Below are 8,652 nucleotides of genomic sequence, written 5' to 3'. Positions count from 1 at the left end.
TAAGAACATTTTGCCTATGCAAATAAGCTCTGCTCATTGTTAGTGAAGGCTTCTTACAGAAACAAAAACACACAGATAACATAAGGACAGGAAGGACACATATGGCTGACAGGGATCAAAATCATTCTCTTGGTATGGCGCCGTGAGTGGCTGCCTCCCAGCAGTGTTCTCTCTTTTCCTCTTTATTTCCTTATTTTCTCCTTTTTCTTTCTGTCTTTTTGTCCATTCGGCGATGCTGGTGCCTTCTACCGCACCTCGGTACCTCTTCGGATCGGATATTTTATTTTATTTATTTTTTCTTCCTGGGACCGGACCGGGATCATCGGTCGAGGCCGGCGTAACTCTACGACGGCTTCCTGCTTATCCGACCAGTGATGACCGGGTCCCTCGCATTGGCCTTGCAGCCGCAACACCTGTGGGGAGTCCGCTCCCTCGTGCTCGTCGGAACCGACGACTTTCGCCATGCTAGCCCCGTGGTGGCCATCTGCACGTCCCCCGACAGGGTGCCCGGGACGCTGCTCACACGTTTGCCTGCTTTGTGATGTTTTCACCGATTCACCACCACGGTCCATTGGGCACCGTTGAACTGGACTGCCCTTACACCTGTCGATGGACCCCGTGGAGGCTATTTTGTGTGTTTTGGGGTGTTCTCTTGTATTGAGGGGTGCTAGGTGGCCGCTGTTGCTTTTTTTTCCTTTGTCTTTTAGCTTGGATTTGCTTTGATGGCTTTTATCTTGTGCACTTTCTGACTTTCTTTGTGGCGCCGTTGTGTGGCAGCCTTGTGAGAGCCTATTGAGTTGCGCTCATGCCATCTGTGTGTTTTTTGTATACCCACTCTGTGGTATGGATACTGCTGGGGCCTGAATTTCCCCACCCCTGGGGATCAATAAATATTCAATCAATCAATCAATCAATCAAGACTTCCCTGTCACTAAAGAGACTTCCCTGTCACTAAAAAGAAAGAACGTAGATAAAAGGAAAGCCATAAACTCGTAAAGACAAGGCCTACAGGTCTGGCAGGCCAAGGCTTCACTTAAATTATTCCAACATTTCCCTCCTGCTTATCACGCATTTGCTAAATTTTTAACATTACCAAAAACAACCACTTCACTTGATTTTCAGTTGTCGGATCACAAGTATGCGCACAAATATTTCCACCAAAGAGGATAAATGTTGCGACATCATTATTCGGAAACACACAGATCTGGGAAAAAGTCTGTAAACTCAAGTGCAAAAATTGCATCACCATCATCGTTATCAACATGCTGTCGTTCAGACATTAGACATACCCGGGCCATCTCGTCGTCCATGGGCGAGATTGCTGTAGTGATAAGACGATTAAACAGAGCACGGAGACATGGAATACAACAACATCCACACAAGGTGAGTATAGCAGTTATTGAGGACACAAGGGCTTCATACTTCCCAAAAGCAGTCATCCACTTGTTGTGCTCTTTCATCCTCGTGTTGAGGGATTGCAAGTTTGCAATCACCTTCGTCAGGGTCCCATCAGGGGCGGTGTCATTCTGGATGAAGGTGCAGCATTGTTCCCTGAACATTGCGCAGACCCTTCCTTTCCCAGACAACAACATAACAAGAGCATTGCGGTTCTGGATTGACATTAGGGAAGTCATGGCTAGCTGTTCGTGCACTGCCTCAAGTCCCGCTTGTGTCCGTTTGCCCAATTTCTGCATGTTGCAATGGATGTAATTTATCCTGTCAACGTTCTTGTTCATCGTCCACCAGCAGCAAATGGAGGACTCCCATCCCGCTTCAATTTGGTCAGTTAATTCTTATTAATCAGGAACTCCTCTGGGGACTCTAATTGCATCAATTTCAGTCAGATCATTGTCGCCTCTAAAATTTAAAGACATTATGTTTTTATTTTTTCCAGCTTTTTCCCAGATCTTGGCATGTTGGTACATATATAATTTTGGTTGACTACATTCTCTAAAAGCAATGGTTTCTTTTCTTTTTCTTCCATTCAACGGATATTATTTAGAACACTTTGTCGCACATTTCACAATCGGTAAACAACCTATCCACATTCATTCTCGAGATATTGATTCCATTCTTTAACATCTACAGCAGTTGTTGACAAACTATTATTTCTTTACATAACCCTTCTGCCACTGTTAAGGCATTCAATGTTTATTTTGAAGCCGATTCAATCCATTTTTAGAATGCATCTATTATGACCAGGCATTATAACCCTGTGGATTGTGTTAAGCACATGTTAAACAAGCTCTAAAAAAAAATTCATAAACGTTTTGAATATGAATCAAATTCATATGTTGTATAAAGCTGACTGAACTGCCCTTCCATCCCCCCTGTTGAGCCAGGTGTCAACAGCACGTGACAACCCCATGGCTCAATACAGCTGCCCATTTGTATCGTTTCCTTTCCTTTCTCAACGTAACAACCCAATCCACCAATCGAATAAAAAAAAAAAATAATAAAAAAAATAATAATAATAATAACTGCTGGTAAAATAATATAATGGTTAACTGTTGTAGTTCCATAACTTTAACTAACTCAATCGCTCTCTTATTCTCAAATTTTAGCTTTGAAATGTCGTTACTTCATAATTGTTCATCATCCAATTCCAGAAAGCAAGTTCTTTCCATCTCTCAAATTTTGTCTAACCAAGGCTAGGCATTAAAGGAGCGTGGACCAGTTTCTGCCCATAAACAAATTGCTCGCTTTTTTATTTTTCCTTCCTATCTTAACAAAATCGGTTTTGTTTTGCGGTGAAAATCAGATAGACTACAGATAAATAAATTCTTTAGTGCACCTATATTAGCGAATTCCATTCTTTTAACACATAACACAACACACAGACAACACAAAAACAGCAGAGACACAGCTCACAAACAATACCAACAAACAACGCTGCGCAGACGTCATCCTCTATTTTGACGTGTTGGTTATACTTTTCCTTTTTCTTTTTTCTTTCCTCAGTGCCTTTTATCCTTCGTGCAACTATTGTCACACCTTCCCTAGGCATCACCCTGCTTCAATATCACTTGCCACCACGCACTCAGCACACCCCTGGAGTGGGTACGACCCTACTCTGCGCGCAGCCACAGCAAGGGAAGCAAGAGGGGGGGGCCCGGCATTTTCATACTGATTTATCCCAGCTTGGCCAGTACTGGGACAATCAATGCCGCCGTCCCCCACTCGCGCCAACCCAGCAAACAGCTACCCGCAGAGTCCAGAGCCCCACACCTACATCAGTTTCCCCCACAATCAAATTACAATATCAATCACCACAGGAGCCGGCTCCTACACCCTTTTCACACCACAATACCACACTCCCCCCTCCACAGTCCAGTCTAAGTGGAGACAATGGAAGGCAGGAAGGCACAGGTGAGACACTGAAGGAGCAAGCTCCAGCAGTCCTCCCACTAACCAATTACAACAAACAACAAAAGCCCAAATCACTTATGTCTGTTTGGGAAGTTCACAACAGCCAAACGTTACAAATGACAAACCACAAGACGCAGGTCTTGGAACCACATTGACGACCGCCAAACGCAAATGCCGGGTCAAGGACTGTTCCTTTGTCTGTCCTTTGCAACTCTTGTCAAAAGCAACCTTTTTTTTCTCTCTTTTGTTTGTATTTGTTTCTTTCTTTTCTTTCCTTCCTAGCATCTAACTTACTCAAAATCATTCTTCCTTCAAAGTCGCTCAACTACTTGTCCATAGCAGTCTCCAACAACTTCAACCATTCAACCTGTATTTTCCCTTCAGTCGGGCATTCAGTCATCAATGCTCATTTGCATCTCACACACAGTCTCCAAAAAGGAATCTTTCCATCACATTGGTCCCAATTCATCCAAGCACTCCACACAACATTCACATACCATTTTCAATTCAAGGTTCCTAATAGAACAATCCACTAATCCCCCCAAAAACTCAATACAATAAAAACGGCTGGCAAATTAATTAAATTAAGTTTTTTCTTTGTTTTCAAATTTAAAGAACTCAATCTCTCAGATTCAGCTTGCATATAGAAGATCGTATAATCTTACAACACAACCAATCAATAATTTCCATTAAATGTAGCATACAATGTCTCTGTATTAGCATGAGCGGTCAAAAAAAGGGGGGGGAAGCTTGACATTTTCCTCTGCCTCCTCCTCCACCCTTTGATTGGTATTGTTTTACACAACGACATACTCTCGCCAAGTGGCTCCGTTTCCCACAGTTCCAACAGTCCAAATTTGAGCTGGAGTTTGAATTGAATGGCGGCCTGCGGCCTTGTTGGTCTCTTACTCCTCCTCTGCCCTTTTGGGAGCTTCGGAAGAAGATCGTTGCATCTTCATTTAGATCATTATCATCATCAAATGGGATGCCACTGTGCACCCAGAATTCTTTTCCAAACCTTAATTGAATGGTGGTCTCATCACTTTTTATCTTTCCATTTTTTGTCTCTTGAGTTTGTTCTCTTCTCTCTTGCGAAGCTTTCAACCACATTCTAGCACGATTCAACTCTCTCTCTTTCCTTCTACACCATACTTTTTCCTCCACTTCGGCATGTATTGCATACAATTAAGACATTTACTCGCCATGAACTTCTCATCTTCTTCAAGAGCTAGAAATCTACCGTTCTTATTTCCCATCTTAATTCGGTACTTTAGGTTTATACAATTTTTTTTTGTTATTTCTTTTTTTCTTTTCTATGAGGATCCTCAATGCAGGTTTAAATTGACCCCTCACCAAATTCTCTCTGCAGTCAATTTATCCTACCAGTCGCACACTCTCAACCACACAACATTCATGCAAACAGCTTGGAACAACGGACAAAAAAAAGAATCCACGCCCTTCTTCACTTAAGAAAAAGAAGCTCTGTTCTTTTTCTTAGCCCGTTCCTTCCACTGGGACTTGAAACCCAGCTGTTTCATAGCTTGGAAACACCAAAGCCGTATCTCATAGCTAGGACAAACCAAAGCCGTATCTCATAGCTAGGACGAACCAAAGCCGTATCTCATAGCTCGGACAAACCAAAGCCGTATCTCATAGCTCGGACAAACCAAAGCCGTATCTGCGCTTTTTTCCATGACTTACTTGTCTCCTCGGTCCGCTGCAATGTGGGACCCCGTCAAACCACCTCTGACAGACGAAGGCAGACCTAAGATGCTGGCCCAGCGAAGAAATTCTCTTCCCAGGACTTTCTTTTCCAGGTCCCCATAAAGGACGCTGGCTTGTCGACAATGCAGTACGTCCTCCTCCGTCAGCCAGATGGCGGGTATGAGGGTCCCGGGTTTTGGCACCAAAATGTTAGGGTGCTGCTCACTCTAACTTATTTTGCAAGAACCACACTGGAGTCAAGTTAGTCATTTTAGGCACCTGCAGGCGGAGAGTTCACTCGTCGCTGTGCTCACAGCGATGGTCGAATGAAGTCTGACTCAGGCCTCGTCAGGCGCTTATTTATTGAGAGAAACAGAGTGGGGTTGAAAGTGGGGGTTGAAAGTGGGGGCGTGGGAACACACAGGATAGGGTGAAGACGGTCCCCTGCTGATCAAAGCATAGCAAGGGACCTTTTACGACGTGCTGTAAACAAAGCAACTTCGATTGCTTCCTCTGCAGCTAGTCAATAAGTTGAAATGATCTTAGCACTTTGGTAAACTAATTTTGTCTAGACAGGACACACTAGTTAAATTATTACAGGTTATATTCCAACATAATCATACGATGAAGATATTCTGCAAACCCTAACAGGCTGTGCCCGGCCGGGCCCCATGGGCGAAGGCCCGGCCACCAGACACTCGCCTTCGAGCCCCACCTCCAGGCCTGGCTCCAGAGGGGGGGCCCCGGTAACCCGCGTCCGGGTGAGGAAAAACAAAATCCAATTATGTTTTTCTTCATAAGGGGCTTGTGAGAGCCGTGCTTTGTCTGGCCCCTCACCTAGGATCCGTTTGCCATGGGTGACCCAACCAGGGGCATGAAGCCCCAGACAACATGGCTCCAGGATCATTGGGGCGCGCAAACCCTTCCACCACGGTAAGGTGACGACTAACGAAGGGACCTCGTTTATCAATGCAGTTTAATTTCTGGTGGTTCCCACTGAATGGGCACATGTCAGTCTATTGTAATTTGGCCAAAAATATTGTTTTTGAATAAAACCAATAACCACCCCCTCAATTGCACACGCACTCCGCTTTACTGTTTACAAGCACAATCACAAGTACAAATCATCTTCATCCATAAGCATATCAGTCTTTCCTTGTTAAAAGACAGCATCCCTACAAAAAAAGAAATGTGTTTCATCAACTTTTAACTTCTTAATAGACAACGATGGTATTTATTTACATATTGAAACACACGTCCACATCCTTCAATGTTACATGTGAATGGACATACAGTGAAGTTTTATTCATTTTGATCAGACTACATGAAGCAAAATATAAAGGTGAGTGTAATTCTCATTAATGGAATAAATTACTCCTTTTGACCAGCAAGGGGGGGGGGGGTTGTGTGCACATGAAGCCTCGAGAAATGAACCTATTTGCAAACCGTTTGGTGGGGAAGCCTCAAATCCTAACATCTTACATTGAGATCAGACCCCATCAAGTCATAATTGACTGCTTAATCCTGTAAGAATGAAGCGAACGGATTGAAATGGTTTTCTAACATATGAACTATTGATTTGACCAGTAGAGGGGGTGCACCATTCCTGGAGGTACTGCAATACCAGGTCGATGTCTCCTAGGTTTGCCGTGTGCAGCTGTGAGAGTTGCTGCAGCCATTTGGAGCACAGCCACGGGCTGGGGGGGGGGGTATCTGTCTGTTCTTCCTTACCAGCAAGTTACTGGAAGTCCACATGGCGTCTTTGATGGCAGCAAAGGTCAGCGACTGCTTTGTAAAGTCTTCTTGCTTGATTTTCAACGGGGTTACTGCATAAAGTACAAGGTCTGCATTCTGCGCTTACCTTGCGGGGAATTGTAGGTCACCCACAGGTCTACGGCAGCCCTGCACTACCAGAGCAGGTCCCACACTGACTCCTGGGCGCCACAGCCAGGTCAGGGCACGTTGAGAGAGCTGACATGCCCCGAGAGTGCATAACGGACCTGACTGGGAGGACATCATGGGCCACCATCCATGACAGGTCCCGAAGTTTGTTTTGACAGGGCGGGGTGGTTGTCGTTGCGCCAAACTGTTGCGGGCTCGCCGAATGCAAGCCCGCGCACTGGACGCACCGCTTCCCGCTCCTGTACGACAGAGATCATACATCTGTGATTTGTTAAAATTTCACTATTTTCTTGCTCTAATTTAAAGTTCTTCAAAAACTTCTTGATTAAGGAATAAGAAGGTGGCAGGTTAAAAGACACAGGAATTCTTTGGTCGGTGGTTATTAGTTTTAGTTTCCGGAGGTATGAGTCCATCCAGAATCGTGTCATTGCTTGGCTTTTCGGTGCATTTGGTGTAAGGAGCGCGCTTCGCAGGTGCAGGGCAACATATCTGCTTCCGAGGCTTTAAGAAGAGCTTTAAGTCCGGCACTCCTTTTCCTCCCTTTTTTTTGTTTTTCTTCATAGTGTCCTTCTTCAGTCTCTCCAACTTGGATTTCCAGATGAAGTAAAAAATGGCTCGGTCCAACTCTAAAAGCACCTTCATTGTTGGGATGAAAACAGAACTGATTAGTAAAACCAAGGGTAAAATCACCACTTTTATGGTTAAAATTCTCTCTTCTATGGTCAGCTCTCTTAATCCCCCAAACCCAAGAACAGATACTACACTAAGAAGGTGGCAGGTTAAAAGACACAGGAATTCTTTGGTCGGTGGTTATTAGTTTTAGTTTCCGGAGGTATGAGTCCATCCAGAATCGTGTCATTGCTTGGCTTTTCGGTGCATTTGGTGTAAGGAGCGCGCTTCGCAGGTGCAGGGCAACATATCTGCTTCCGAGGCTTTAAGAAGAGCTTTAAGTCTGGCACTCCTTTTCCTCCCTTTTTTTTGTTTTTCTTCATGGTGTCCTTCTTCAGTCTCTCCAACTTGGATTTCCAGATGAAGTAAAAAATGGCTCGGTCCAACTCTAAAAGCACCTTCATTGTTGGGATAAAACAGAACTGATTAGTAAAACCAAGGGTAAAATCACCACTTTTATGGTTAAAATTCTCTCTTCTATGGTCAGCTCTCTTAATCCTCCAAACCCAAGAACAGATACTACACTTGATTTTAGCCAAAAGGCCGAAAAGCGATGGAGTATACGAGTGATGGACTCGCTTACATGTTACGAACGGAGTGTGGAAATGGAGCAGGGAGACCAAGTGCAGCTTGGACCACGGTTTATTGAAGCAAACTCAAAAGACTCGGCAAACTGACAAGACTTACTAACAAAACCAACAACAGAGACGTGAGACAAAAAGACAGGGTGACATTACCAAGACAGGAACCAAAAAAAACTCATAACAGTGACAAACACATCAATGCTCCGACAGGGAGTGATACACAGACAGGACTTAAAATACAAGACAGGTAACAAGAGGCAGGTGAGAATGATCGCACTGATCATGGGCACACAGGAGGGGAGGGTTGAGCACACAGACACACGGACAAAACTATGACAACATGGACGTGACCGGGGACGAGTCATGACATTACAGGCTTCCCTGTCTACCCATTCTCACCAACGGTTTGTTAGAATAGGCTTCT

General features: G+C 44.3%; 1 non-coding gene across 1 annotated transcript; it reads right to left on the bottom strand.

The window, feature by feature from the left end:
* Positions 1-8,004: 8,004 nt before the first annotated feature.
* On the bottom strand, positions 8,005-8,199 carry LOC133143274 (U2 spliceosomal RNA). The gene has a single exon (XR_009710396.1). It is a non-coding gene; the product is annotated as a U2 spliceosomal RNA (small nuclear RNA).
* Positions 8,200-8,652: the final 453 nt, after the last annotated feature.

Source organism: Syngnathus typhle, linkage group LG18 (genome assembly GCF_033458585.1).
Source record: "Syngnathus typhle isolate RoL2023-S1 ecotype Sweden linkage group LG18, RoL_Styp_1.0, whole genome shotgun sequence".
NCBI classification, from domain to species: domain Eukaryota; kingdom Metazoa; phylum Chordata; class Actinopteri; order Syngnathiformes; family Syngnathidae; genus Syngnathus; species Syngnathus typhle.
Note: the sequence above shows the minus strand (reverse complement) of the source record. Positions and strands in the feature narration are given on the sequence as shown.